The following is a 27294-nucleotide window of genomic DNA, read 5'->3' as shown; positions in this document are numbered from 1 at the left end:
TTGATCATATAATTCGTCTTTATTTAGCATGGAATATACCAGTACTAAAGTCCACAACGGTGAAGTTTATTAGGTGATGACTTGGAAACTAAAGCCCTAAAATCAACCAAAATCATTTGTTTTTGTCTTTAAGGCTGCACTTCATTCGCAGACGCATTGACAGAACAGAAGTATGGCTGTTGTTGCTACGACACGGATGATTCTATCATCGGTATCCCACTATATTCGGAAACAGGAATTTATTTTGTGAAAAATTTATTGTTTTGCCGGAATTGGACTTGCTATAAAAAATTATTCATTGAACCTACAAACATATTATTTTCAAAACTTGAATGAGCGGGAATAGAAACTTTACCTACTCTCAGATTCCTAATTTACAGCGTAGACAGCCTATAAGAGCTATACAACTCGGAGATGGGACTCATTGCTTATTCCTCTTCACAAGATAAATTTTTTTTTAAGTTCTCATGGGTTACTTCTTTCAAGCAGTAGTCCTGATCAGTTTTGTTGAGATCGGCTCGAGCAGCATATTTGATAGAGTTTTCATGGGTTACTTCTATCAAATATGCTGCTCTAGTCGATCTCCTCGACTTGGGAAATGTTACTTTTTCCCAACAATAGTCCTCAGGTTGAGACAGAAATCCAGCTGCTTGAATTGTTGATCGATACAATCCAACAGTTGCAAGAGCTTCCATGATGCGACTCTCTATATAATTTCACAAGCTACTTCATAAAAGCTGAGGTCTAATCTATAAGAAGATCACATTTCATGCGCAGCTTGAAAAATTATACAGAGAGTCTCATCTTGGACGATTCCTCCTTGCTTACCATGGGAGGAAGAGTTTTTATACACTTACCTTTCTAAAAGATTTCTCAAATACCATTTCCCAATTTTTAAACAATTTACCCTTCGAATTTTCTTTAATTACTACCTGTAGGTAACAAATTACCTCATTCATGCTGACTCGGTCTAAAGGTGATGAAGTAGAACAATTGGTCTTGACCTTCTTGGAGGCCCGAGATCCAAAAGTGGCTCGAGTGTGCAAGTAGACGCCCAAGTAGAGTGTTTTATTTATTTGAAGTTTGTGGACTTTCGTTTCACGTTTACAGTTAGTTTTAGAATTTACGTCGTATTTAGATAAGGGTTATCTTCTCTGATCATGTTTATCTTTTCTTTTCTTAGTTTGCCAGTTTAGGGTTCTATATTTAAGGTTTCGATTTATGTTTTACAGGACAGTTGATTAAACGAAGAAGAAAACGATGAAAATGATAGAGTTTTTGTGCTTAGTTTATGTTTAATCCTGTAACCCTGCATCATAAGGAAATAACTCTGAGAAACATATAACTCCAATCTGAAAAATAGAAACAAAAACTTGTCTCATTGTATGTTTTGCTCTGTTTCTTCATTCGTTTCATATTTGGCAGGGTTAGCTATATGCCTGTCCCTGGTGGAGTTGTTTAGCGGTTAAATAGCAGTTTTATTTAAGACTCTCGGCCTGAGAGTTCAAAACGCATCAAACTTGGTTTTCAGAAATCAACGAATACTTCTCAACTCCCTTTCAAGGTAATCATCTATGGTTTACTATCTCGATCCTTATCTGCTTTCGTGTAATTTTTTTTTTTTTGGTTGATTCAAAACTTATCTGGTTAACTTATTTTGCTTTTGGATGATATATATATGCAGGAGTTGATTAAACTCATTAGATCAATATTTCTTGTTTCTAGATATCATGTGATTTTATGTGCATATGTATGTTATCCTTTGATTGTATGTTGTTGATCAATATTTTTTTCATTCAATTCAATATAGTGATACACATATAGATGCTTTTTCATTCAATTCGATATACATACAGATGCAGATCTTTGTTAATACCCTGACTGGCAAGATCATTACCTTGAGGGTTGAGAGTTCAGACACTGTTGAGAGCCTTAAGTCTAAGGTTCAAGACAGGGAAGGAATGCTGCCAGAAAATCAACGTTTGATATATGCTGGTAAACAGTTGGAAGATGGAAAAATTCTAGCCGACTATAATATTACCAGGGAGTGTACACTTCATCTTACAGGCCGTCTACGCTCCTGCAAGATCTGTCCGACATACAGTCCTCAGAAAGTATCATCATCTACAATTCATGAAAACAAAACTGCAGACTCTTTAATGATGGTTGTTATTAAATCCAAGAGTCATATTTATTCATGGGAAGGAGTAGGAGCAGCCATGAGCGAAAGATTCAAGTTTGAAAGTGATTTCCATCTCCAACCAGTTTCTTCTACTCGAGCTTTATTCTGCATCAGAAACACTAACGAAAGACAGAATTTGTTCAAGCAAGAACCATGGGATTTTGAAAACAATCAGTTCCAATTTGTCCCATGGTCATCTAGCATGAACCTACTGTCTCCAGATGAGATAGTGGATATATCAGCAAAGTGGGTTTTAGTGATTGGAGTTCCTTTCTCTCTTTGGAATTCCGAGATGTTTGAAACAATAGGAGCACAATGTGGCGGTCTACTTCTGGTTTCCCACTTCACAAAATTCCTGCTAAACTTATCTGCCATTAAATTAAGGGTCAAAGGACCTCTACCCAGTGATGCTTTTACAATTCAAGTTAATCACAATCATGTGCCGTTCACTGCTTCTGTGTCAGTAGCAGCTGATCAATCAGAAAGTATGGAATGTACAATCGGAAGAATACAAATTTTAGCTAAGAAACGTGTGAAGTCCGATAAAGTACTTCAAGGCATTTAGAACCGCAAAAAGTTGTTTTTTTTGGCTCGTGTTTTTTTTTTTTCTAGGTTTTTTGCTTGGTGCAGTTTGTTTTTTTTTCTTTTTTCCAAGAGGTTGTGGACACTAACTTGGTGATGAAAAAGCAAAAGTGAAAAATACTTTGCTAGGATAGCAGCTATAAAAAATGATATTTGGCCTCAAAACCAAAAGGGTGAAATGCAGATGTACACCTATTTTTTTGTGCGCATACAAATGTACCCCGTTTTTTTCACTTTTATAAATGTACTCCTGTTTTGACCGTTATTTTGAAAAAACGGCTAACGGATAGTTAACCTCCATGTCAGCAATTAAATCGTCCACTTCACTATCCAACTCGTCTATTCTGCCACGTAAGCTTTGTCCACGTGGCTGGGTAATCCATTTCAATATCACCATCTTTAATTTCACAGACTGGCGATGTTAATGAATCATAATCAACGGAGTAAAGTACCTCGAGGTAAAGACCCCTATTAGAAGAACCTTCAAGCCTGAGAATATGGTTGTTTTTCCGGACAGTAAAATGAAGGTGCGATTTAACAAAATCAGAGGTAGAGATTAATAGAAGTAAAGTAGCATAAAAATATGACAAATCAGTAGAATAATAGTAGTATTACAAAAATTGGCAGAAATGATATCCGAAAGCAGCATTCACTTGCATGCTACAAAAAAATAAAAAAACCTTAAACTTTTCTCAACTATTGATATTTGGGCTCCAACACCTCCACCAAGCAAACAAAATGACATCTTAACCACGTGCAACTGAGGTTAAGATGTCATGCAGTTCAACATTGCAGCACATGGTTCTTGCAGAACAGGGAAGCATGTACGACACATGATTTTTGAAAGCTCAATTAAATCTAAACTTCTAAGCAACAAAAAACAATAATCTAACCTGCATCCATATCTTTGCAGCTTCATTGCAACCTTGCATGCCAGTCTCATAATCTTCAATCGACGCTTCTGCTACTTCCGCAATCACCTAACAATAACAAAAAGCATATCGGGCATCAAAATAGATGTCAAATAAGTTTACATGACGCTGAAGAGTCGTGCCAGCCACGCCACACCCATTTAGACACCTTAAATCCTCATGATGGTGCATCCTTTGCAGCATGCCAGATCAAAATTCACTGGCCACTGCCCCAGAACAAGTACTAGATCACTGCTAATCTGAATCTTAAAACACCTATGGATCAACCTACAAAGATTTCTTATTTTTATAGGGGTAAAATGGGAATTAAAAAAATCCTATGATCCAAGAAATTTTCAAAGTTTCAGTGATAACCCTTACTTGAATGAACTACTAATCAAACACGATTAAACTGAAATTCAACTAAAATGAAATCCGGGTTCATCTTCAATTCATAGTTTCGTTTTCAGTACAACCAATTTTACTGAAACCCATCTCACCAATCAATCAAATCAAACAATAAACTCCCGAATTAATAAAACTCAAAGTTACCTGATTTCGATTCAGCATCAGAATAGCTTCATTTCATCAAATCAACAACAACCCCTCTTCTCTTCATCCAAGAATGTCACTTTATCATCATCAGTTCTACAAGAACCCTAATTCCAGAAACCCTAACCTCAATTCAATATCTAAATCATCTTTTTCTTTTCTTCCCGATCTAATTCAACGACAGAATAAACATCTCCCCTTTCATAACAACTTACTAACAAGTTTCTATAAATAACTCACACGAAAACAACTCACTTCTTAAGAACAGAGTTCGACAGAGAAAAAAAGAAGAAGAACATAGGATAAAAGAAAGAGAAGAAGAAAATAAGAGACTGAGTTTGGTTTTCACTAAATCTGAACCCTTGATTTTCAACGAGATCTCCTAGACCCAGATGTGTGACCGAGATCTTTGCACGTGGTACACGTGGTAAACATATACGTGGCCTGATTTTCTGATCTCGGAAACAAACACGTGGGATCAATTTCTCACGATAAATTGACCATGTGACGAGAAATTGACTTTTCTAACGTTTTTGGATGGAAAACATCCAACAGAGGCATATTTGTAAATGTGAAAAAACGGGGGTACTTACTTAAATCGGTGAAAACATAGGGGTACATCTGTTTATAATCCAAACCAAAACAGGCTGTAGGATATCTAAACATTCGTCAGTCATAGGTGCCAGCAGAGTAGGATACAATAAGTGGCTTTCACTCTTTCAAGGTGATAGTTTTTTCTAATGGTTTTTCTGAATTTTGAGTGTAAGGGATCACCACAACATGATGGATTCCAGATTTGAAGCTTTGTTTTTTAATCCATATGTATTGATAGTTTTGACAAAGGGGGAGATTGTAATAGCATTGCTCGGTCTAACTCACAAGTGTTATTATCTCCAGTATGTTGTCAAATTTAGTTGATCAATCAATCTAGTCTACATTTATTCAAGTCTCGGATTAGGATAAAAGTATGTAATTCAGTACCATACATTACTACGTTCTACCGTTTGAAGATGAAGATCAACCGAAGCTTTTGGAGAACTTCTTCAACAAGAGGTAAGTGAAGACTAAACCACCTATTACTCAAGTTTTCACCTTCTATCTATGAGACTATGTCGCATGACTAATTGGACTATTACATGCACAACAAAAATTTCGAGTCAAATTTATCTTTATAGTTATTTTTGAAATATGTATGACTAAGCTTAAGAACATTTGTCCACACTTGATGAATTTCGTTAAGAACAATTTATTGTTTATGACCTAAATTGTGATTCAAGATTGTCATTTGAAAATAGCCTAGAACAATGATATGCGTCATTAACGTTATTCAGGAATGTTTCAAATTGATTATTAAAGAGATATAAAACTATTGTAAATCTGAATACAGGATAGTATTCATACCATCTTACATACTGGCGCAACAATTATAAGTCCGGACGCGCAGTACATGTACCAGTGCACATACCGGCGTAGTTATAGTTCGACAACGACTTTTGGTACTCATACCCCGTATACACCCCTTAAAAAGTTGAATCGTTAACCATGATGGTACACATACCTAATATGCAAACCGGAAAAGATATATTATCTCGTGAACCCTATCGAATATTTTTAGATGCATTAGAATTATTTCTATTAGACATATTTGATTACATTATAACCTATGGTTGTGACTCAAGATTAATAATTATTTCTATTAGACATTGTTATAGTTCGTCTGGCCAGTTTCGGCTAACCTTTCATGAATAAGTCTTTGTACACGGTTCGGTTGCGGTTCATCATAACCAGAGTGTAGATTTTGTTATGTTAATCTCAAGTGAAGTTCTCATCTAACAGTGAATATTGATTTCCTGGTTACAAATCTACTGTAGCTTAAATCTAAAGAAACCTTGATCTTGGAAGTCTATATAAGGAAATCTCAAGCAACTGGGATCTTTGAATCCCCGACAATATTCTTGTGTGTCCTAGTTGTAAACTAAAGTCGTCCTTTCCTTTAAACCCTTCTAGGATTTAGCGACTAAAAGACTTAGCTTAGGGATTTGTGAAGCAAGGTCCAACTATATTTATCTTAATAGTTCTTGTATCTTGATTTTGCTATTGATTGTTGAGCCTTTAGCTCCAACAGGAAAGATACATAAAAATCGCCAAAGTTTCTTCTCGCAAACTTCGTAATTCTACGGGTATATTCCTTGTAACGCTTCTTTGTTGAAATCGGAGTAAGAATTACTTGTGAGGTGAATAATAATCTAGGATTCTCTTTAGAGTCGTAAGTACCGGATTTTGATATTTGCTAGACTTTGTCTATTGAAAACGATTTTCTATATCACCCTTATCTTTTATCAAAAATGAAATCACATTTAGGATTATCTGTGGCTGGCAGATTGGGTCAAAGTCTTCAATTGAGTTGAAGTAACTCTTAGTTAGTAAAGGACGTCAGCTAAGGTAATCAATTGCGCGGAGTCTTGCGAGATTCAAGAGGCGTAAGGAGCGCCACTGTAACTAAATTACTGTGACGTTTTAATTCGGTCTCAACTATATTCGAGTCTGAAGTTAGTTTTGTAGGATAGAATTTGTAGCGGCGTAATACATTTTGGTGCTCAAATCTGGCCTACATACCATGGTTTTTAATGCATTTGCAGTTTCCTCGTTAACAAAAACATCTGGTGTCTTTGTTATTTATTTTTTCGCATTATATTGCTTATCATTATACTTGAAATATCAGGTTGCGCGTAAATCAATCAAAGTGGATACGACTTGATTGATCTTGGATATTGATCTTTGGAATCGTCCAAGTACTCTCACGGTATAATCAGGTTCACAGACTTGTCTCAGTTTACATATTGATTGTGAGAGAAGGAGATATAACAACCTACCAAGGAAAAAATAATGATGGGTGGACCTCACTGGATCCAAGTTAGTCACACCTAGCCTATCAGATATCACCAGTAGAATAAGGGGTTATGGTCTCGGTTGACGTTGTCACGGTTTAAGCTAGAAATGTGACTAAAGGTCTTTTTGATACGGTGTTTGGAGATACCGTAACCATTCATCATGTCTTTCGTCTCGGGATCTGTGTGAACGTGTCTCCGGATTGTAGAGATTCAATGGTCTCGGAATATAAGGGACGCGTGGCTAAATCATTACAAGTATAAACTTGACCTTCCTGGTGTACATAAAATACACGATCTAACTGAAACTACGATGTAAATCTTTATCTCCTTCTTTCCCCTTTACGATCATGTAGGAGAAAAAATCGGGGTGAATCTGGTGGTTGGTTAATCTCAATCCCCGTATTCCCGACTGCGTCCTGTAATTGTGGGAGTGAAGATTGGAGAAAGCACACCCCAGTTTCCCCACCAATTCCGTTTTTTTTTTTTTTTTTTCTTCCGATTCCCCATTTTCTATTTCCTCTTCCTCTTCCCCTGATTTCCCCATTTTTATTTGTTCCGGAGAAATTAGTTTCCTAACAGAGAAACCCTATCAGAGAAAGGGGTACAGTTTCATGGTGGTAAGTTCGATTTTTATCCTTGATTTATGAATCTAGCAAACCAAGATTGTTTGTTTTCTTAGGGTTTTGGTTACCTGCTGCATATCATGACATTATAATTTAGGCTGTACATGGTGGAATGGGAATATTGGATTCTCCTGGCAACATTGTATGATTTGTTGGTAGGGAATTATTAGGAATCACTAAAGTCCGAAGATTTTTTGATAGAGAATTATTGGGAATATATGTTTATCAACGTTGAATATATGTAAAGCATGTCGTTCCTCCTGTTTCTGCTGTGATTTACTGTATTTGGGTGGTTAATGTTGATTTTGCATTTTCATTATCAGTGAATTTCGGATTGTTAATTTATTTATTTAGAAACTATTGAACTTATTTTAGGATCGCTCAATTATCATTAACGATTGAATTTTTGCATTCAAATTGTTGGGATTGAATCGTTTCTATTTATTTTATTCAAAGGATATCGTTGGTTACTCAGTGGAGTCTTCTTGATCGTAACTTCTTGTAACACGGTAAGCTCTGAATCTTCAATCCAGCCCATCTTTTTCTTTTAGGTCTGACATATGTCTAACCTTTAAAGATTCACTTTCGTTAAATTTGATATTTGAGTTTCTGTTTATCTAACTTAATGGATAGGTTATTCTCACCTGGATTCGAAGCAGGGGTTAGAATTATCTTGAAGTTGCTAGTCAGAGTGCACAGAGAAGGGATCTAAGGAATCTTTCGTCCATATGAAATTTGTGTAAACCTTTGCCGTAAAATTTAGGTTAGGTAATTTTGAAACTTTGGTATTGATCAGAAGATTCAGAACTATACTTGTTGAACTTCCCATGGAGATAATTCTCATGCTAGTAGTAGTATTGCCTGTTTTGAAACTCATAGATCAACTCATGAGTTTGAAAATAAGTCACTTATATTTCATAGCATACTATAGATAATGCTCCTGACTAAAATATGGGGAAATAGTTTTTAATATATTGGATATAGATTTTTTCGTCTATACTTTCATGACTGGTACGGTCTTAATTTTTATCCCTAAAAGAACATACATGACAGACAGTAGCATTCTACAACTATCGAAAAACGAACTATATTAACAATCCTTCAGCTCATAATTTTCTATTTTGTAACATGTACACGAAGGAACACAGGCTTGTAAAATCACCAAAGTTGCAGGAGAACCAAGTAAAATAATGAGCACAGAGAGGACAAAATATTATTAGCATTTTCGGGATTGGAGCACGGCTTTGACCAGCAATCTTGGATACAGGCCATGAAACTGGTGCTCTTTTGAAGTAAAATACTTAGACTTGTTATGGAAAAAAATTCATGATAATTTTGTTGCTTTCAACATCAAGACTACCTATTTTCTGCATAATTAGACCATGTCCCAGAAACTAATTCAACTCTAATACTTGTAGCTGCATCTTTTCTGATGCCTACACCCATGATGATCTTCACCATCAAAACATACATTAACACACATGAAAGAAGATAAAGTGCAGAAATGTAAAGGGAGATAGATCTTTTTACGTGGTTCGGTCAATTGTGACCTACATCCACGGATTTCACTATGTTGTGAGGTGTTTACAAGATCTCCATTGGAGAGGCTCTCATGGATCTCTTGGGAAGAAGAAGACCTATGGAGGCCAGATGAGATAGAGGGGAATAGCCTTGGCTATCCGACCATCCCTACTAACCTATTTCTCTTTCTGTTTTATAGGGTAGGTGGTTACATTAAATTACATATATGCCCCTAAGGATGACTAGATGGGATAAGACTAAATGGTTGGGTATACATAGTGTATTTTGTTACATTTTAGTAGGGTACTTCGACTCCTAATCTTGCGCCACGTAGCGAGTTGATATTTTTCCCTCACAATACTTCCTAATTTCTTTAACATTCAGCAAGCAAGTCTGCATTATTAGACCATGTCGCAGAAACTAATTCGAATTCGTGGGTTGATTTATCGTGACCTCTTTTGTGTTAATAGTAGATGTTGTTAGTTCTTAATATGTTTGTTCATTTATTTATGGTTATATACTTGGGATGAGCTATTTGAATATCGTGGACTTTGCCTGTCAGTACTCGCATTGAGATGGATTATGGTCCTTCCTTCGATATAGTATCAGAACTAGCACTCGACAGTTGTTACTATTAATTTTCAAAGGCAGTTGGTGGTTGACACATCTTGCTTGATTCTACTCTTAGTACTTCAGGGAATAGCCTAAATAAGCCTATCCCTGTTCTTTGCAGAGGTGACTTTTCTTCCCATTTTTCTTGAAAGTTTATGGGTATTTGAACATTTTTTACGTGCTAACTTACCCCTTTCTCTTCTATCATTGTGATACATTTGAAGCATAAGCATATGAAGCTCACTGGTACATTTTTGTTTAATAGTTTTAGAACTATTTGGTCGATCTACAGAAGAAAAAATTCCTTCAAATTTTATAGGAAAATAAGCTACAGATCTAGCAGTTCAACATTATTTCTCAGAAAATGTAAGAGTTACTGAAGAAGACGAAGACAACTAGCCCAGCTTGGCAGTGCAACTGGTGTTTATAAGACGCTTGTGAAGTACCTAGTTGGAGTGCCACAGGCTCACAGGTATATCCCGATTTGTTGTTTTCTCATCTCATTTTTAAAGCAAATTTGGTGTTCATTTTAGAAATTTAGGATAACTGTTAATCATTTCATTACTCACTGCTTCTTTCGATATTGCATCTGGTACCTTTAGTCTTCTCTTGTTCTCTATTTAGTTGGTAATAAACTAGTAAATTTTTCTCAGTGCAATGTGGGGATAATATCCTCGGGAATTTAAGTAAGTTTGTCATGCACTTGACTGTTTTCAATGATATGACAGATATCTCTTAATGACACTAGGTGGTAGGTAGGTCATCCGTCCGATTACCTGCTAGTTTCATTAATAGTACGGTTTTCATTTTGAATTGACCCAATAAAAGAAAGAAGTTTTTGCTTTCAAAAAGTGAGGGCATATATATATACATACACACACATCCAAGATGTATTTATTCGACATTCAATTTTAAGAATTTTCTGTTTTTTCCTAACTTGGTTCTTTGTGGATGCCACGAGTGATAGTTCACTTCTACTGCAGTTATGTTTGCATTCTCGGTCATGTAGTTCACCTTTAATTTTGCTCGGAGTGATAGTTCACTGCTACTGCAGTAATGTTTGCATTCTAGATCATGTAGTTCATCTTTAATTTCGACTGCTCTTAGTTCATCTTAAATTTTGAGTGGTCGTAGTTTTGCTCTAGCTTGATGACATATTGCTGTGAATTTCAGGTGGCAGAAGTAAAGAGTTTACGATCTTTTGATGTCTTCCACATCTCACCAGCAACAAACTTGAATTCAAACTAGAGTTTTTGGATATCTTACTAATTCAAGTACTTTCAGCATTTTATAGAGATATTTTCATCTATTTCTTGTTTGTTTGTGCTAATAGTATATTGTACGTATTTATGGAATATTGAGGAACTGGAAGGCTCTTAAATTGCACTCAAAATCTATTTACTTTGTAATTTCAGACGGGAAATTTCACTTTATAAATATATTGTTTGATTTGGAATCTATGTTCAGTTTATTGTTGGCTATTGCTTTGTCAAATTTCTTTTTTAATGTACATCAGATGCCTGACCAACATAAGAACTTGTCACGGGTTAAAATCTAAAACGAGACCAATGAGCAAATTTGGACACGGTGTGAGATGTAATCCGGGAACAATGAACAAATTTGGACACGGCTTGAAGGAATTTTGGTCACGGTGAATTAACGAGACCATATAAACACACTTTTGGCCTCGCAGGCTTTGGTCACGGTTTTTCAGAAATGAAATACCGTGACCGTATACCTTTGGTCACGGTGATATACCGTGACTAAAAGAGCTTTTTGTACTAGTGTATTGCAAAATTCACATGTGAGATTCATCAAATACACACCCACAAGATTAACAGGATTATTGAGACAAAAAATAAATCAAATACACACCCACATGAAACAAACAAACCCAGAATTTCAAAACCCTAAAATTACAAACCCAAATAGTAAATTTTGGTTTTTTCTGAAAAAAAACAAATCAAAATTCAAAATTTAGGTTTTAGTCCAGTAGGAGAAATTGAATTGTATCTGAATTACTATTTTGGTTTTTCTCAAAAAAAGAACAAATTAAAATACAAAGTTTAGTTTTTTTTTCCGTAATGGAGTTGAATTCTACCTGAATTCGCTCGAAAGATCTTCAAGAAAAGGTTTATTTGCACCTCCAAATCCAACACACAGCCAATACCTGAATAAATTTTGTAAAATATCTTCATTCAACTCCTTTATCTCTTCATTCGACTCCTTTGATCATCCGTAAACGATAGCAGCAACTCACTTCCTTGGTTTCTCCGCTCAAGTGAATATTTTTATGAAATCGCGATTGTGAAAATTAAATCTAAAGAAACTCGGAGTTATAACTCGAAACTCGATGTTTTGGTTAAATTTTTCAAAGTTTTGACCTAAGTATTGTCCATATTTACTAAGGTACAGTTAAGTATTAGTGTAAACTTGGTGTAACTAAATAATTTAGGCTAAGACTTTGACAGAAGTGTTGTCCACCTACTTTTTTGTAGACGCGCGTTACTAACGAACAGTTAAGTACCTGATGTAAACAAGTGTAATCCAATTTTAAATATTGCAACCAATAGAGTTTCGCCAAGTGTCCTCACCATAGCTTCTACATTAGAAAAGGTCTATTTCGACCAATAAAAAACGAGACTTTCATCACCGTTTAATGTGAGAGCAAATTTTATCAAGGCCTTTTAAGGGACAGAATTATTATTTTTTTTTTATTGTTGAAAAATTTGTGTTATTAAAAACTTTACAATTACATTTGATTCGTTCGAGAATTTGGTTGTTGACCTCCTCTAATTAATATATCTACTTAATGAATGAGGGAGGAGCCATGCACTCTTATATGTACATTATCTCACATGAGCTGAGCTGTTTTTCACCAAAAATTCAAAAGACAATGAATACAAAGCTAATATTTTGGTGACAAGTTATTCTTATAAGATTCTATATTCCTACAAAAAAAATGAGCATGATCCTAGATACCAAACTCCACCGTCTAGCGATCTTAATGAAATGTTGTTGATGCAACCGTGACCTTCAATTCGAAGTTCTTTTGATTGTCAAAAGTCGTTTAGGACCTTAATATCTCTAACAAGTTAATGAAATTTCGTCGTACAATGAGCTTTGACCCAAATTATGTAAGGATTTAACAAAGAAAATACGTGGTGGCATGTTCCTAGCAGTTGGTCCTATAGATGTCTAAAATAAAGAGAAGTTTTTGTATCTTAAAGGGTATTTCGTCTATCATTTCAAGTTAGTTAGTCAAGTTCAACGTTCCCTTCGCTGGAGAAGACGGAGAAGAGGCAGAAATATCAATGTCCAGCATTTCTGAAGAAGCTACCATTGTGAACATCTTATTGAGGTTAGATGTGAAGTCTCTATCACGATGTTAGTGTTTATGCAAACCTTGGTGCGCCATACAACATTGAAAATTATCTCCGTCTTCAGCTGCCTAACCAAAACACATACTGTAATTTCTCCCTTAGGTTTTGATGCGACTCCACTGGAACCATGAATGTGATAAGCTGATGGGATGGGGTCTGAATCAGTATATCCAATACTCTTGAACGTGTGGTAGAAGAATATGTCCACAGAACTTCATGTATCTACTAAATTTAATCTATCACTCAATTTGTCGCCTTTTAGTTGTTATTTTTTGCCTTCTCTGAATGTGGTCCAATGGTTAAGGTAACGACTAAAGGTTCTGTATGTGATTCCCCTCCACCAGGAGCTTCTGCTGTAGTGAATGCAATAATCTGTTTTTCCCACTCCTCGATATGCGAACTTTTCTCTACAATGTGCATTTCTTTGTTATTGTAATCGCGCTTATGAATCATGTCCAACATGCTCTCATGAAATTCTGTGATACTTCTTGTTGAGTGTATGTGATTGAGTTGCAGTGTAAATATTTAGCATGCTCTCGGGATATAGAAGAGTTTTTTCGCGTCATAACGTGGTTTTCCTGTTTTGCGAATGGTGCGAGTAGTTATGTTTTCATCTCTTCCTGTATATTTTGCTTTCTTCGCTCTTCAACATTTTCCCTCTGGTGGTTTCGTCTTTGATGCTCCTCATCATCGTGTTTCTTCGATTGATCTCGCACTTGACATTCCTCTCCCTCGCTTATGTTTCTGTAGTTCAGCCGTCTTCTCCTTTCCTCCATCTTTCTGCTTCTTTGCTTCACTGCCATATTTTGAGCTCGTGATGTCGTTCCCGCCACTGCTTTACTATCAAGTTATTGGTACCACCTTTTAAAACAAAACTTTATGAGTTATCAAAGCAAAACAAAGCTTATCAACAACAGTGATTTAGGAAATCTTACATCTTGATACCATTTCATTTAATTTTAAAATCAGTAGATATCTCGATATTTGCGTTATCAACATTTAAAGAAACTTGAAAATACTAGAAATCTTCACCCAAGGTCCAAATCTAAAATTCAAAGATGATAGAGAGCTTGAAATGTGATAAAACTGGAAGATAGATGGTCATTCAACACTGTTGTTGAGAAAACGGGATGGTAAGAAGTTTTCAGGAGCAAACAAACAATAAAGATAACAAACTTGAACCATTTTCTCAACAACTCAACGGGTGAGCATAAATCCTCTTACTCCCCCAAGTGGTTTTCTAGTACCAAAATGTAGCTACCGTAAAAGCCATAACTACACCCTATTATTATTATTATTATGAATAATCAAGACATGGAAGATTCACTACAAGAAAATTGGCCATTGACAACCGACACAAGACAATGTTTTGCAAAACGTTGTCGAAACGTGGGCTTTCGACAACTCTAAGAGCATCTCCAACGGGTCCTCAGGGTCTTTCCTACGTGTTTTTCTCTTGAAGATATTTTAACATTGAAATTCCCTAATTTTAGGAGGGGGAAAGATACCTTCTCCAACGGGTTAGGTTTTAAGTGAATAATTAGTACACATGTATCAAGAATATTTGTCAAAATTTTGTACTTTTAAAGCTTAACCGTTTTACTATGTATTTTAGAATGAAATTGCTGATTAGGATTCTTCATCCTAGAAGAGATCCTTTAAATCCTGAGGATCATGTAAAGGATGTAATGATAACCGCTTCCCACATCAGCTTCATATTATCTCTAGAGGATTCCATTGGAGCCGTTTTTTTCTCAAAATGTGATAAAATCCTATGTGGCCTTCAAAATAGGAGGTGAAGAGAGTCATGTTGGAGATGCTAGCCAGTTTGGATGCAGAAGTAGAAGTCAGAAGTGTTTCTCCAGAAGCAGAAGTCAGAAGTCCAGATTTTTTGCTTCACAAAAGTCGAGTTTTCTACTTCTGAAAGTCATTATGAAATTCTACACCCAAACTGACTTCTTGCTTTTTGACTTCTATAAGTCAAAAAATTACTTCTGGATGTGTATCCAAACGCACTGTAAGTCTTAAAAACCATTGTTGAATCCTAATGCCCTCAAAACAACGGTTTTCATCTCGACACACTACTCTTCCATAGATCTTCTGCCGTTAATATTCCTTGAGATTTTCTATCAGAAATAAAACCCATTTTATTACCCTTCCCAAATTTCACTTTATCTTTCATTCTATCTCCTCTCCACCACTTCCTCTCAGTTTCTCTCTCAATCTCTCTACCCAGACAACCAAGTAAACAAAATGCATAGATCCAAAATTCCAAATCTAAGAAGCGAGTTTCGTTTATATTTCGTATCTCGTAAAACAGGAAATCGCCGAAGACTGAATTTTCTTTGTGAGCACATGCACCTGAAGGCCCACTACTAGGTGAATGAACGTGGCAGTCTCAACCACATTTCATTTGTGGTGTATTAGCATCTTCTCTGTTTCCATCTCAAGAGAAGAGTACACACGAGATGATTGAATTTCTAAGCTCATTTGTGCGTTTAATGACCAAGGGAGTACAGGCTGCTTGGGAGTACACTAAGTGCCTTGGCTTCTTATCATTTTGGAATTCAATCGGGAGAAACTAAACTTGGATTTCGTCAAGATTCTTACAGCAACAACGATGGTGTTTTGGGGGTTCTCATCTGCAATGTGACTTCAGATGTACAAGGAGAGTAAAACGGTGATGAGTTGGAGGTTGCTGTGGACCTCAAATGTGATTGCATACAGTGGGTGAATAAATTAGATGACCAGGAAAAATAGGAGATGTGGTCGTTGAACTGTATAGCAGAATGGAAGATGCTGGCAGTGGTGCAGGCACGCTGCAGATGGAGATCAAGTTCTATTTCTGAAAAGAAGAGAAAAATTTTAACAGATCCTGGTACTGGTTTAAAGATTGCTGGCAGCACTCATTGGGGAAGGCAGAAGTATTTTGAAGCTCTTAACATAGACCCTCACTATGCTGTATTATCTCTTCCTCTGTAGCACGTGTTCTCTTTCTATTGGTTTGTACTTATGCTCTAAGCTGTCACAACAATGCTGACAACAACGTCCTATGTATGCTGAAGCATATTGTAACATGGGTGTAATTTATAAGAACCGTGGAAATCTGGAGTTGGCTATTCCTTGCTATGAAAGGTAGTTTATATATCTAAGTGTGTGCACCTGCTAGTATGTTACGTGTAGCATGTATCACTTAAGATGCGACTCACTTTTTGTGTTCTGTGATTAGGTGTTTGGTTGTGTCTCCGAACTTTGATATCGCAAAGAATAACATGGCAATAGCCTTGACAGGCCTAGGAACAGAGGTATGTTTTTATTTTGAACACTTTGTTCCAACCTTTTTGTGTTTGTGCTTTTATTTAGGAATTATAGTCTACACAAACTTTTTTTTTCTGTGGAGTTAAAGTTTGTTGGTATTTGAATTTTAGCTCTTGGGCTTTCTGCCTATGTTTCTGGATTTTCTGATAAACATTGTGTCATCCTATTTTGCTTGTTCTTGCCAGACATTATTCAGTGAGCTTTGCAAATTGTACGATACATAAGCCAGAACATGTTGTGTTTGTTCTGGGTAGAAGGATTGGAAAAGATGCTTCCTTTCAAGCTCAAGCCGTTGCTGAAGTTGCAGAAGCTCATCCGGTTATTGTTAAGGGTGCCGCCAAGGGAGTTAGTGCACTTAGTGAGTAACTGTAAGAACCATGTCAGTGGAGATTATGCCTGCAACAAAAGCAATTGCTTCATTTAAGCTGCCCACTTCAACTCTGGCAAGGTACCAAGTTAACTTTCTTTAAAACAATTATGTGCGCAAAATCTATGTCATTATCTGATATACATATACTACATCTGCCATGTATTTTTGTTCTGTTGTATGTAGAGGTGCATTACTTCCATGATCATTTGGGTTTTGGTCGTTTGGGTTATTGGATTATGGGAATGTTTTACTCTGTAGCACTTTGCATGACCTTTTCTTTGGTTTTTATTTTTAGGTCTGATAAGGGACATACTATAACTGCTCATATGTGCCGTCTTGATGCTTTGAAGAGGACTTCTGGTGTGGCAGAGGTCTGCAGGAAGTTCTCCACTAATGAGAATACCATCACAGTAGGAGGTTTGTATGCAGTTGATCCCTTCACATCTGCGAAGTACAGGCTCAGCAACCGTGGGAAGTTTGCTGCTCTCATGCTACACGAGCTCAAACTCAAGTCCTCGTGACACTCACTGGTGAGTTTGACACCAAGGCCTTGGATAAGGCTCCCAGGTTCAGATTGTCCCTTGCTTTCAAGCCTTGAGTGATCGTCTTCTGAATATTCGTTGTCTGGAAGTCATCTTACGCTGCTGGGATTCGTTGACCTTGTCTATTGTTTGTGATCTATTACGAATACTGATTTAATGTAAAGAAGTGAATTTCATTTTGAGGAAGAAAATTTATATATAAAAATTTCATGTTTGATATATTGTGATTTTTTTTTTCAATCTAAAAATATTTCGACAACGTTTTGTTAATGTTGTTGAGACAAGATCTTACAGTGGAAAAAAGCTGTTGTCATTGGGTCATGTATGACAACGTTTCTTGCAATGGAGAACAGCTGTTGTCGAAGCCAAGAAACTTTTAACAACCCCCTATTCAACAACCTCTGGAAAACATTGTCGTACGGTTTCGACAACGGTTTTTCCGTGTTGTCAAAGGACGGCTTCCTTGTAGTGATTAGAACATAGGTATACCTATTATTATTATCAGGAACATGATGTTGTTACAATGTAGGCTATGTGAAATCCCTAGTTTTGGAACTCACACGACCTTCTCTTCTAGACAATCCTCGGGCTAGAAAAGATCTTAACCTTGTTTACAACGCCCTCTTGGTCCTTATGTAGGACTTTAGGTAGTGGAGTACAACTAATACTACCTCCGTTTCTGGAAAAGTGTTAATTTTATATTTTTAATTTGACTTATTTTTAGGTTAAAATGAAAAGGTAAAAGTAACACTTTTTCAGAAAGGGAGGGAGTATTACATAGTGAAAAGACAACCAGTAAAACCTACTCTTCACCCATTAATTCTTTTAAGTGAAAACTACAGGGAGACCCATTTTTCCAATTTCTTCCACTGTGAAACCCACGTCCTGAAATTTAAAGGCGCTCACCCATTTTCTAGGAAAAAATTATTCCCGGACCCAAAATTATTGAAATTAAATTTAATCGTGAGATTTTATATGTTTATCGTACTCTTCTTCTTCTCTCTTTCTCCTCGATCTCCGAATCCGATCTGATTTCATAAAATACGAAATTACTTCATTGGAAAACAAGTTTTAGCTGTAGATCTATGATTATCAAACCTTGTTTTACAAACCCATTTAAGGATTTTCTCTGAAAAACAGAAACATGGTGGTTTTAGCCTAATTTGGGTTACCCTCTTTGGATGAAGATGAAGAACAAAGAATCGCTACCAGTAAGGTACTTTTGGAGCTAATATCAAAGATGACATCCTTATTCTTCTGCCTCTACCATCAACTTTAGTATGTCTATCTTTATTTGAACTTCTTTTTGGTGCTAATTGTTTCTTTAAACTTCCTTGCTGCTGATCATCTTCTGATCCCCTGCTACTACTATATTGAGATCTTTAACTTTTGATGCTGCTTTATGATTATGGTTTTCTTCCATTTCAACAATCTGGGTCTGTTTTCATCTTGATTTTGAATGTGGGTTTATGTTTATTCCTCCTCCTCCTTCTCTAGGTTCCATTCATTCAAAGTACTTGAAAAAAAACTGGTCTTTTTCTTTCTGTTTTTTTCATCAAAGTCTGAAACAAAGAAAAAAAGGACTAAACTTTCATGGGTATTCACTTTTTTTTTGGCAAAAAAATACTTGATTTCAAAAAAAAGGAACTAAATATAAAGAGCTGAGATCAAGCACGTCAGGTCCACTAGGATTATACAAATGAGTGGGATGTGATGCTGTACACAGAGGCTAAAGAAATGGTGGACGATGTTTACTAGAAATTGAGAGACAAATAAGGGGCCGTTGCTGGTGTTGGTCTGTTTAGTGTCTGCGGATCATGGTTAAATACAGGCTCGAGCTGTGCAGGCTGTGGTGATGTTCAATAGCCGATAGAGAATGAAAGGAAATGGCAACAACGAAGCTAGCTGTTCGGGTAAATTTGTTGCATATATAACTTGTTATGCAATCCCGAAAATAGTTGGATAACACGTTATGCAGTTTTTTTTTTTTTGCATAACTTGTTATGCAGTCCAGAAAACGGTTGCATAACACGCTGTGCAGATAATATTTGTTAGTATTGAAACCAACAAAAATAAGGTTGCATAACTTGTCATGCACCTACAATAATATCTACATAACAGGTTATGCAGTCATGAAAATGGATGCATAATCTGTTATGCATCCGTAAATATGGATGCATAATGCATTATGCATCCATCTTTTTATGTACGCACTAAAATCAACAAAAAAAATGGCTACATAACTTGTTATAGATGCATAATATGTTATGTTAGTCGAGAAAATGGTTGCATAATTCGTTATGCGTCTGCAGAATGTATTATGCATCTTTTTTTGGTGGCTGTATAATGGTTATGTATCAAATTTTCGAAAATTTTGCCTAAAATGATGATCATTTCCGATTTTTCGTTGAAAAACAAAATTTTGATATTCTTGTTTGTACTCGTTGCGTAACTCTTTTAAAAATATTTCCAACGATGTAAAATTTATAAAATTCCAAGGCGCGGATTTTTAGATATGTTATATCCAAGTTGCGTTGTCAATACCCCTGATGCATAACCCGTCATGGGGATGCATAATCCGTCATGCAGACATTTTTAATAATTTCATATAATTATGGGTGTCACAGAACTAAAAATTAATTGTGGGCCTGACAATGAGAATATTATTTTTTCTGGGCATGCACATAATTTCCCTTCTTTTAATCTTCATGCAATTGTGTTCGCTCTGATACGGGGAAGTCAACCTTTTCTTCGCATAGCTTTACTATGACGTCATCGCTTACCTCTATATTGACTCATTAGGGTTTTCTGCCGACCCCCTTGAAGCGATCCTATCTTTCGCGTTTGACTAGTCTTCTTGAATCGCGCAATTATGGTAATGCGATATTTATGTATCGCCTAATTATGGTAATATTTCTGTATCTACAGTTTCATATGCAGTAGCAAACTTGAATATCCTGAATCTTGTTATACATGCTAGAATAGTTTTATTAGCATGATAAAAGTCCAATACAAAAATGTGGGAGTGTACAATCGGTCATTGTTAGGGCTTATGTATTTGTGATTATTTTTTTCTTTCCATTTGTCCAAGTCATTCATATCTTTGGAAACCAAAGAATAAAGAGGAACTGATCAGAAAAAACAATAATGAACCACCCTAGTCTATCAATATCAATGAATAATAATATATCCTTGTTTGGCCATCTTAATTTTGGAAAGTCAATTAAAAAAATAAATAATCCAGTAAAAGAGATTTTCATCAAATTTTAAAAACCCGATTAGATTCAATTAGATTTGATCATATAATTCGTCTTTATTTAGCATGGAATATACCAGTACTAAAGTCCACAACGGTGAAGTTTATTAGGTGATGACTTGGAAACTAAAGCCCTAAAATCAACCAAAATCATTTGTTTTTGTCTTTAAGGCTGCACTTCATTCGCAGACGCATTGACAGAACAGAAGTATGGCTGTTGTTGCTACGACACGGATGATTCTATCATCGGTATCCCACTATATTCGGAAACAGGAATTTATTTTGTGAAAAATTTATTGTTTTGCCGGAATTGGACTTGCTATAAAAAATTATTCATTGAACCTACAAACATATTATTTTCAAAACTTGAATGAGCGGGAATAGAAACTTTACCTACTCTCAGATTCCTAATTTACAGCGTAGACAGCCTATAAGAGCTATACAACTCGGAGATGGGACTCATTGCTTATTCCTCTTCACAAGATAAATTTTTTTTTAAGTTCTCATGGGTTACTTCTTTCAAGCAGTAGTCCTGATCAGTTTTGTTGAGATCGGCTCGAGCAGCATATTTGATAGAGTTTTCATGGGTTACTTCTATCAAATATGCTGCTCTAGTCGATCTCCTCGACTTGGGAAATGTTACTTTTTCCCAACAATAGTCCTCAGGTTGAGACAGAAATCCAGCTGCTTGAATTGTTGATCGATACAATCCAACAGTTGCAAGAGCTTCCATGATGCGACTCTCTATATAATTTCACAAGCTACTTCATAAAAGCTGAGGTCTAATCTATAAGAAGATCACATTTCATGCGCAGCTTGAAAAATTATACAGAGAGTCTCATCTTGGACGATTCCTCCTTGCTTACCATGGGAGGAAGAGTTTTTATACACTTACCTTTCTAAAAGATTTCTCAAATACCATTTCCCAATTTTTAAACAATTTACCTTCGAATTTTCTTTAATTACTACCTGTAGGTAACAAATTACCTCATTCATGCTGACTCGGTCTAAAGGTGATGAAGTAGAACAATTGGTCTTGACCTTGTTGGAGGCCCGAGATCCAAAAGTGGCTCGAGTGTGCAAGTAGACGCCCAAGTAGAGTGTTTTATTTATTTGAAGTTTGTGGACTTTCGTTTCACGTTTACAGTTAGTTTTAGAATTTACGTCGTATTTAGATAAGGGTTATCTTCTCTGATCATGTTTATCTTTTCTTTTCTTAGTTTGCCAGTTTAGGGTTCTATATTTAAGGTTTCGATGTTTTACAGGACAGTTGATTAAACGAAGAAGAAAACGATGAAAATGATAGAGTTTTTGTGCTTAGTTTATGTTTAATCCTGTAACCCTGCATCATAAGGAAATAACTCTGAGAAACATATAACTCCAATCTGAAAAATAGAAACAAAAACTTGTCTCATTGTATGTTTTGCTCTGTTTCTTCATTCGTTTCATATTTGGCAGGGTTAGCTATATGCCTGTCCCTGGTGGAGTTGTTTAGCGGTTAAATAGCAGTTTTATTTAAGACTCTCGGCCTGAGAGTTCAAAACGCATCAAACTTGGTTTTCAGAAATCAACGAATACTTCTCAACTCCCTTTCAAGGTAATCATCTATGGTTTACTATCTCGATCCTTTATCTGCTTTCGTGTAATTTTTTTTCTTTCTTTTGGTTGATTCAAAACTTATCTGGTTAACTTATTTTGCTTTTGGATGATATATATGCAGGAGTTGATTAAACTCATTAGATCAATATTTCTTGTTTCTAGATATCATGTGATTTTATGTGCATATGTATGTTATCCTTTGATTGTATGTTGTTGATCAATATTTTTTTCATTCAATTCAATATAGTGATTACATATAGATGCTTTTTCATTCAATTCGATATACATACAGATGCAGATCTTTGTTAATACCCTGACTGGCAAGACCATTACCTTGAGGGTTGAGAGTTCAGACACTGTTGAGAGCCTTAAGTCTAAGGTTCAAGACAGGGAAGGAATGCTGCCAGAAAATCAACGTTTGATATATGCTGGTAAACAGTTGGAAGATGGAAAAATTCTAGCCGACTATAATATTACCAGGGAGTGTACACTTCATCTTACAGGCCGTCTACGCTCCTGCAAGATCTGTCCGACATACAGTCCTCAGAAAGTATCATCATCTACAATTCATGAAAACGAAAACTGCAGACTCTTTAATGATGGTTGTTATTAAATCCAAGAGTCATATTTATTCATGGGAAGGAGTAGGAAGCCATGAGCGAAAGATTCAAGTTTGAAAGTGATTTCCATCTCCAACCAGTTTCTTCTACTCGAGCTTTATTCTGCATCAGAAACACTAACGAAAGACAGAATTTGTTCAAGCAAGAACCATGGGATTTTGAAAACAATCAGTTCCAATTTGTCCCATGGTCATCTAGCATGAACCTACTGTCTCCAGATGAGATAGTGGATATATCAGCAAAGTGGGTTTTAGTGATTGGAGTTCCTTTCTCTCTTTGGAATTCCGAGATGTTTGAAACAATAGGAGCACAATGTGGCGGTCTACTTCTGGTTTCCCACTTCACAAAATTCCTGCTAAACTTATCTGCCATTAAATTAAGGGTCAAAGGACCTCTACCCAGTGATGCTTTTACAATTCAAGTTAATCACAATCATGTGCCGTTCACTGCTTCTGTGTCAGTAGCAGCTGATCAATCAGAAAGTATGGAATGTACAATCGGAAGAATACAAATTTTAGCTAAGAAACGTGTGAAGTCCGATAATAGTACTTCAAGGCATTTAGAACCGCAAAAAGTTGTTTTTTTTGGCTCGTGTTTTTACTTTTTTCTAGGTTTTTTGCTTGGTGCAGTTTGTTTTTTTTTCTTTTTTCCAAGAGGTTGTGGACACTAACTTGGTGAAGAAAAGCAAAAGTGAAAAATACTTTGCTAGGATAGCAGCTATAAAAAATGATATTTGGCCTCAAAACCAAAAGGGTGAAATGCAGATGTACACCTATTTTTTTGTGCGCATACAAATGTACCCCGTTTTTTTCACTTTTATAAATGTACTCCTGTTTTGACCGTTATTTTGAAAAAACGGCTAACGGATAGTTAACCTCCATGTCAGCAATTAAATCGTCCACTTCACTATCCAACTCGTCTATTCTGCCACGTAAGCTTTGTCCACGTGGCTGGGTAATCCATTTCAATATCACCATCTTTAATTTCACAGACTGGCGATGTTAATGAATCATAATCAACGGAGTAAAGTACCTCGAGGTAAAGACCCCTATTAGAAGAACCTTCAAGCCTGAGAATATGGTTGTTTTTCCGGACAGTAAAATGAAGGTGCGATTTAACAAAATCAGAGGTAGAGATTAATAGAAGTAAAGTAGCATAAAAATATGACAAATCAGTAGAATAATAGTAGTATTACAAAAATTGGCAGAAATGATATCCGAAAGCAGCATTCACTTGCATGCTACAAAAAAATAAAAAAACCTTAAACTTTTCTCAACTATTGATATTTGGGCTCCAACACCTCCACCAAGCAAACAAAATGACATCTTAACCACGTGCAACTGAGGTTAAGATGTCATGCAGTTCAACATTGCAGCACATGGTTCTTGCAGAACAGGGAAGCATGTACGACACATGATTTTTGAAAGCTCAATTAAATCTAAACTTCTAAGCAACAAAAAACAATAATCTAACCTGCATCCATATCTTTGCAGCTTCATTGCAACCTTGCATGCCAGTCTCATAATCTTCAATCGACGCTTCTGCTACTTCCGCAATCACCTAACAATAACAAAAAGCATATCGGGCATCAAAATAGATGTCAAATAAGTTTACATGACGCTGAAGAGTCGTGCCAGCCACGCCACACCCATTTAGACACCTTAAATCCTCATGATGGTGCATCCTTTGCAGCATGCCAGATCAAAATTCACTGGCCACTGCCCCAGAACAAGTACTAGATCACTGCTAATCTGAATCTTAAAACACCTATGGATCAACCTACAAAGATTTCTTATTTTTATAGGGGTAAAATGGGAATTAAAAAAATCCTATGATCCAAGAAATTTTCAAAGTTTCAGTGATAACCCTTACTTGAATGAACTACTAATCAAACACGATTAAACTGAAATTCAACTAAAATGAAATCCGGGTTCATCTTCAATTCATAGTTTCGTTTTCAGTACAACCAATTTTACTGAAACCCATCTCACCAATCAATCAAATCAAACAATAAACTCCCGAATTAATAAAACTCAAAGTTACCTGATTTCGATTCAGCATCAGAATAGCTTCATTTCATCAAATCAACAACAACCCCTCTTCTCTTCATCCAAGAATGTCACTTTATCATCATCAGTTCTACAAGAACCCTAATTCCAGAAACCCTAACCTCAATTCAATATCTAAATCATCTTTTTCTTTTCTTCCCGATCTAATTCAACGACAGAATAAACATCTCCCCTTTCATAACAACTTACTAACAAGTTTCTATAAATAACTCACACGAAAACAACTCACTTCTTAAGAACAGAGTTCGACAGAGAAAAAAAGAAGAAGAACATAGGATAAAAGAAAGAGAAGAAGAAAATAAGAGACTGAGTTTGGTTTTCACTAAATCTGAACCCTTGATTTTCAACGAGATCTCCTAGACCCAGATGTGTGACCGAGATCTTTGCACGTGGTACACGTGGTAAACATATACGTGGCCTGATTTTCTGATCTCGGAAACAAACACGTGGGATCAATTTCTCACGATAAATTGACCATGTGACGAGAAATTGACTTTTCTAACGTTTTTGGATGGAAAACATCCAACAGAGGCATATTTGTAAATGTGAAAAAAACGGGGGTACTTACTTAAATCGGGTGAAAACATAGGGGTACATCTGTTTATAATCCAAACCAAAACAGGCTGTAGGATATCTAAACATTCGTCAGGTCATAGGTGCCAGCAAGAGTAGGATACAATAAGTGGCTTTCACTCTTTCAAGGTGATAGTTTTTTCTAATGGTTTTTCTGAATTTTGAGTGTAAGGGATCACCACAACATGATGGATTCCAGATTTGAAGCTTTGTTTTTTAATCCATATGTATTGATAGTTTTGACAAAGGGGGAGATTGTAATAGCATTGCTCGGTCTAACTCACAAGTGTTATTATCTCCAGTATGTTGTCAAATTTAGTTGATCAATCAATCTAGTCTACATTTATTCAAGTCTCGGATTAGGATAAAAGTATGTAATTCAGTACCATACATTACTACGTTCTACCGTTTGAAGATGAAGATCAACCGAAGCTTTTGGAGAACTTCTTCAACAAGAGGTAAGTGAAGACTAAACCACCTATTACTCAAGTTTTCACCTTCTATCTATGAGACTATGTCGCATGACTAATTGGACTATTACATGCACAACAAAAATTTCGAGTCAAATTTATCTTTATAGTTATTTTTGAAATATGTATGACTAAGCTTAAGAACATTTGTCCACACTTGATGAATTTCGTTAAGAACAATTTATTGTTTATGACCTAAATTGTGATTCAAGATTGTCATTTGAAAATAGCCTAGAACAATGATATGCGTCATTAACGTTATTCAGGAATGTTTCAAATTGATTATTAAAGAGATATAAAACTATTGTAAATCTGAATACAGGATAGTATTCATACCATCTTACATACTGGCGCAACAATTATAAGTCCGGACGCGCAGTACATGTACCAGTGCACATACCGGCGTAGTTATAGTTCGACAACGACTTTTGGTACTCATACCCCGTATACACCCCTTAAAAAGTTGAATCGTTAACCATGATGGTACACATACCTAATATGCAAACCGGAAAAGATATATTATCTCGTGAACCCTATCGAATATTTTTAGATGCATTAGAATTATTTCTATTAGACATATTTGATTACATTATAACCTATGGTTGTGACTCAAGATTAATAATTATTTCTATTAGACATTGTTATAGTTCGTCTGGCCAGTTTCGGCTAACCTTTCATGAATAAGTCTTTGTACACGGTTCGGTTGCGGTTCATCATAACCAGAGTGTAGATTTTGTTATGTTAATCTCAAGTGAAGTTCTCATCTAACAGTGAATATTGATTTCCTGGTTACAAATCTACTGTAGCTTAAATCTAAAGAAACCTTGATCTTGGAAGTCTATATAAGGAAATCTCAAGCAACTGGGATCTTTGAATCCCCGACAATATTCTTGTGTGTCCTAGTTGTAAACTAAAGTCGTCCTTTCCTTTAAACCCTTCTAGGATTTAGCGACTAAAAGACTTAGCTTAGGGATTTGTGAAGCAAGGTCCAACTATATTTATCTTAATAGTTCTTGTATCTTGATTTTGCTATTGATTGTTGAGCCTTTAGCTCCAACAGGAAAGATACATAAAAATCGCCAAAGTTTCTTCGTCGCAAACTTCGTAATTCTACGGGTATATTCCTTGTAACGCTTCTTTGTTGAAATCGGAGTAAGAATTACTTGTGAGGTGAATAATAATCTAGGATTCTCTTTAGAGTCGTAAGTACCGGATTTTGA

At 35.9% G+C, this 27294-nt stretch overlaps 3 long non-coding RNA genes and 1 pseudogene across 4 annotated transcripts; all 4 read left to right on the top strand.

Moving 5' to 3' along the window:
• Nucleotides 1–1856: 1856 nt before the first annotated feature.
• Nucleotides 1857–27294, top strand: part of LOC113271927 — a 170324-nt pseudogene continuing 144886 nt past the window's right edge.
• LOC113274693 lies at nt 7571–8403 on the top strand. The gene is made up of 3 exons (XR_003323157.1): nt 7571–7735; nt 8198–8250; nt 8375–8403. It is a non-coding gene; the product is annotated as an uncharacterized LOC113274693 (long non-coding RNA).
• Nucleotides 8982–11307, top strand: LOC113274689. 2 transcript variants are annotated; one of them, XR_003323154.1, is made up of 3 exons: nt 8982–9033; nt 9160–10346; nt 11048–11307. It is a non-coding gene; the product is annotated as an uncharacterized LOC113274689 (long non-coding RNA). The 2 variants fall into 2 exon arrangements; XR_003323153.1 differs by lacking the exon at nt 8982–9033 and having other exon boundaries at nt 9064–10346.
• Nucleotides 16304–17561, top strand: LOC113274690. Its single transcript, XR_003323155.1, has 4 exons — nt 16304–16392; nt 16487–16562; nt 16761–17023; nt 17241–17561. It is a non-coding gene; the product is annotated as an uncharacterized LOC113274690 (long non-coding RNA).

The sequence above is a fragment of the Papaver somniferum genome, chromosome 4, assembly GCF_003573695.1.
Source record: "Papaver somniferum cultivar HN1 chromosome 4, ASM357369v1, whole genome shotgun sequence".
Classification (NCBI taxonomy): Eukaryota; Viridiplantae; Streptophyta; class Magnoliopsida; order Ranunculales; family Papaveraceae; genus Papaver; species Papaver somniferum.
This window is presented reverse-complemented; position numbering and strand designations above follow the sequence as displayed.